The sequence below is a fragment of the Crocodylus porosus genome, unplaced genomic scaffold (assembly GCF_001723895.1).
Source record: "Crocodylus porosus isolate Cpor-Errol unplaced genomic scaffold, CroPor_comp1, whole genome shotgun sequence".
In the NCBI taxonomy this organism is placed as follows: domain Eukaryota; kingdom Metazoa; phylum Chordata; order Crocodylia; family Crocodylidae; genus Crocodylus; species Crocodylus porosus.
The window spans coordinates 25,719,567-25,724,817 of record NW_017728914.1 but is presented as its reverse complement, the minus strand read 5'-3'; positions in this window follow the sequence as shown (position 1 = coordinate 25,724,817).

Genomic DNA, 5,251 nt, shown 5'->3' with positions numbered 1-5,251 from the left:
GCGGGGGCCGGCGGGCGCGGCCGGCCTGCTCGGGCTGCGCAGCGGCCGTGCAGACACAGGAAGTTTCGGCCGGCCGCTTTCTGTTGTCTGCGAGGGAGTCGCTCGTGCGTGACAGCGCTGCGCTGCTGCTCCCTGAGCTGCGGGCTAGAGCAACCCGTTTTTCTAGGCCCGGCTCCCTCACCAAGATCCACCTAATTGCTTCCCCATTGTTGCTCTGGGATCGCCGGGCTCAAACGAGCCCTGCCAGGTTCACTGCCACCGACTTGCGTTCCTGAAAAGAGAAGCAGACTAGAGCTGGAGCTAGAGCGTCCCATCCCCCTGCCTCTCCCTTGTACTACCTGGGCTCCCCGTGGGTCGTGCCCAGCACTGTTGCAAGCCGAGGTCGTGTGCAGTGCTTCTGCATGCAGTGGGGAAGGGGGAAACGCAGGCCGTAGAGCGCAGAGCGGGTTCCAGAAGATTCACGCAGGCTTTGGAGCTGTAGAAAGTAGCGGTGGGAGCTTTCGGGAAGCCCCGATTAGGAAGCTAGAGTCCTCCACTCATTACAAAGAACAAAACTTGTCCACAACCAACCTCGGACCGCATTTCGCAGAAGAAACTGGGTGCCCGAGGCTCATGCTCCTTTCCCTAAGCAACCCTGGAGGTCTGAACTGTAAGCAGGAATAGCCTTAATTTCCAGCTGACAATGACATTCATGTTTTCTTGATGCCAAAGCGTAAGTGCTCTGACCCGAGACGTTCCGGGTCACACGTGCATAACCTGGAGCTTCTGTCAGAGGGTTTTTCTAACACTTCTGATGTTATTGTTGGTTCACAGAGGGAAGGGTTTTCAAAATATTTTTGAACGGTGGCTTTGGCACTTCTAACAGCAGCAAGAACTTTTTAAACCTAGCTTGCTTTATCGGTAGCTAAGCTGCCAGCTTCTCTCCACGGCTTGACTAACGGAAGGTCTTTCGTTGCATTTTTTGGCTCTTATTAACATTTGGATGTATGGTCTGAACTGAAAACACTGCAGCAGAAGTTGGCTTCAGATTTTTAAGCAAAGTTTGATTGGAAGCTAACAACCTGTTTGCAAACAATTACAGGTTGCGTGCGAACAACCGCAGACAACCTTGTGTGTATTCGGCTTTGTGTGAAAACGAGGGCAATGAAGCTATTTTACATTAAATTAAAAACACTCGGCTTCTGCTTTCCGTAAGTTTTAATATAGAAGAAAAAAGGGATGATTGTGTTTTTAAAAATAATTGGGAACCTAGATCTATCCATGGGGAGTTGAGTGTGGGAACCTCAGTAACCTAAGAAATAGATGCCCGTGCATGTGATGCAAGTATTTACGCAGCATGGGAAATAAGAAACTTCATTAACTGTATAGCTAAGATGTATTTGATTCACAATGAGCCTGCACTCAGTCCCAGGAAAGCTGATGGCAAAACTATCACTGACTGAGATGAAAGCAAAATTGGGCTCTTGCTCTTAACATCCTTGCAAGACGACAGGACTGCTCTTTAATTGATTCTATTTTAAATCTGTGGGAGCCGTTGTGAATCTACACAGAGTTTTCTAAGGAGCAGCAGGACTGTTTTACAGTGTTCCAATGTTGTTGGGTTCAGACAGCTGTGCCTGCCAGGGGAACCAGGCCATGAAGTATACCAGACTTTCCGAGAACCAGAGGCTTGCCCTCCAGTTGGAGAATGCCCTTGCCAGGGAGGCTCGGCTTTGGAAGGCGCCAGTCTTTCAGAAATTCATGCTGAAGGTATTTTTCCTGGTCTCTCAGGGAGGGAATGTGGGATCCAGATGAGTTTCCAAAAAAATGACTTAAAATGCAGTCCTGATCCTGTCGTGTGTCTCACATGTATGGAAGGGTCATTTAGCAGGGACTGGATTGCAGGATAAGGGTCCATGCTGATCTAGGTTTGAACTGGATATTGTACCATGTTTGTGCCAAAACAACCAGAAAAACCATGAAAAACCCTGGAGCAGCAATTGGATAACAGAAAAGCAAGTTTTTAATTGGTATTTAATCCTTGGTCCAATGCACGTTTGCTGGTAAAATCTACTGCATTTCAGTCACTCACAATGAGAGCAAGAGAAGGTATGCTGGGACTCATTCTGTTCCTGCCTCTTTGACTCGCTCTTTTACCTGGGGGAGCCTCTTTACCTTGCCCCCTCTGTTTCCCTACCTGCTTAAATGGGAAAATAGTGTTTGCCCACTTTTGTAAAGTGCCTTGAATTCTCTGAAAGACAGAGCAAGATTGCCTTTGAAATGCATTTCAGCTTTCCCAGTAAGATGGAAGTGCTGCGTTCCAGCAAGGCATTATAATCAATGAACCTGGCAATATCCCCTAAATGGATAAGATGAAAAAGGATGTAAAACAAGTTAAAGGTGAACATTACTTGAATCATCTTTAATTTCTGCCATGGGCCTATCATACAGTTGTAGGTGCTCTTCTACTAGCATTTAAATGTACATTGTACATCAGCTATGATTGCATGTCAGTAAACAGAAATAAACTTCCCTCCCCTTGGAGCATGTCCTTGTAAGAAAAGCTGATAGGCCTGGAAATGCATCCTTGCCTATAGTGAACTTGGGCTTTGTCATGTTGGGGGCAAAGTACATGCAAGACACAAGGACGTCTCCACTGTGTGCAAAGCTAGGGGCTGTCAGTTTAACCCCCTTCAGCTCCCAACATTATACTCTTATTCCAGGAGTAGAGATAATCAACTGTTGACTGGAACACTGAACTATTTGTATTTTAAATCCAAAGCATGGTTGGGGTTTTTTTTAACAAACCATTAATTGTGTCTCGACTTTATCTCTGCACCCCAGGGCACAGATATCTCTCCACTGTATTATCAGAAAGCAGTTCTCTGGATTGCAGAAATAAGCTCACAGTTCCGGTTCTACCCAGAAACATTTGCCTTGGCTATCGACTTTCTTAACCGGTTACTGGCATCAGTGAAGGTAAAGATTCTCTTTGGCAGTATTCTCTTATGATTTTAACATTAACTGGTAGTGCAAGAGGTACAGAATCAGTTTGCATTTGCAGCTAGCAAAATGCCATCCTTCAGAATCGTCCAGATAGCGGACTTCTAGCAAGTAGCCCTCTCGGGTAGCAAATCAGGTTGTGACTATGTATACACTTCAGCGCTCACCTGAGTTGGTCTGAACCTACATGACTTGAGACATAAGCATAAGGTTAAGTTTAAAGCATATATTTAAAATGTGTTAAACAAGGGGATTATCCTGAATCGCAGTCGAAGGCCATTATAAACACTGACTTCACAATTCATGCAGCTGCTTTTCATTTATATCCATTCACTGAAAAAAAAATCACTAGTCTGTAGAAAACTATGGGCCTGATTTGGACTTGCTGCAGTCCAGAGAGTTGAAATTAAGCCCCGGTCTGGACTCAAATTAAAGGATGCCCCAGGTCACCAAGCTGGAAATAGCTCACTACTTTGGGCTGGGGAATCAAAGGTAGTCAGGCTTGACCCTATCCTTGTGTACCACTGGCTGCAGATCAGGTGCACCTTAATCACTCTAGCTGCATAGGCCTTCCAGGCTTGGGTAGTCTTTGACCTTATTTAATGGATCAGATCCCTGTTACTGAAATCAGTGGCAACATTGAGCAGAAGAACTGAACCTCTCATGTCTCATTGCCCAGCTTCTAATACGGCATTGGGAAAAATGCAAATCTAGCATTCAGCCAGAATTATGACTCTGCAGTTTAGGTCTAGCTCCATTGGATGTTCTCAGGAATGGTGAGATCCTACAGTGAAAACTCACCTGCAGCAAGGAAGGGATTTACTCCACTTTAACTGTGGCTTGCCTTGCTTTTTTTATAGTTTCAGGTTAACTTTTACATAACAGAAATTAGGGTCTGAGGTCAAGGCAAGCGCAGTACAAGATGAAGTTTAAGCACTGTGCAGCTCAGTGGCAGTTGCTGATTTTATGCAAAAAAAAGTTTTATATGCTCAGTGTTTTGCTCTTTCCCTTCAGGCGCAGCTAAAATACCTTCGGTGCATTGCAATTGCCTGTCTTGTCCTTGCAGCAAAAATCAATGAAGAAGATGAGGTCTGTTTAATTTTAAGTACCATATATGTATTCCTGGGCATTGTTTGAAGTAATTCACATTTCTTGACTTTTGCTAATCTTACTCAACCGTGGTCACCATATCTCCGTGCCTTGGTTAAGTCATCTGTACCATGGGAACACCACCATGGGACTTGTCTTAGCATTGCTTAACTAACACTTGGGAAGTTCTAAGACTCCCTTGGATGAAAGGTTTATTATTAAGGCTCTGCTTTTGTTGTGGTGCAGTGATGGGCAACTAGATGGAAGATAGAAGAGGGTTATTGTTCTCCAAAGGAAGCTTAGAAGATATGTGTTTGTAACTTGCTTGGGCAAATTATACAAACGTGGATTGGGTCTCGGTTGATTTACGGTACTCAAGTTCAGCAACTGCATGCTTGAATTTCATGTAATCTATGAAAATGGTCTGGTTTTAATCATGCGCCTAAAACCTCTTGCAGCATTTTGAAAGTATATACTGAAAAGTCTATTATGGATTCTTCTTTCACCCTTTTTAAAAATTGTTTATAATGACAGAAGCTCAAAATTGTTCCTGCAAAACACTTAAGACTGAGGCAGAAGGATGCAAAAAATCTAAATCTAGCCAAACCTCCCTCTTTAAAATGAAACAAATGGAGAAGAGCCCTTGTTCAAGGCCTTTTTAAATATCATGAAATACAAGAACATGCTGGAACTTAAATAGTCTTTGAAAATGTCTGTGCCCTGGAATGCTTTCCAGAATTGCACTCAAGCCCTCACTCAATGCATGCTGGAGGTTGCCATGCAGTATTTCTCCCCAACTACACAAGAGAAGTTGAGTCGGTGACCACAGGAAATCAGATGACCTGTGCCATTGCTTTTGTCTTTAATTGTGGTTAACAGGAAGTTTCAGAGATACTGTCACAACAGCAAAGTAGAGAAGCTGAGGTAGCAGTGTTCCTACATCATGGATTGTATATTGAAGAGAGTCACACTCCTTGCTTCTGTGCAACATGACCCTCTCCCCTGGCCTTAACAGATTGGTACCTAGTTACAGCTGGCAGTTTGGCACAAGACATTTGTCTGGGACAAGAGTTACTGAGGAAAATTTGCATCCTACATTTGCATGCTACTTGGCAGGCCCAACCAGTCAGGTCTATTTTCATGTGCATACAAACAACCGCAGACAACCTTGTGTAGGAAG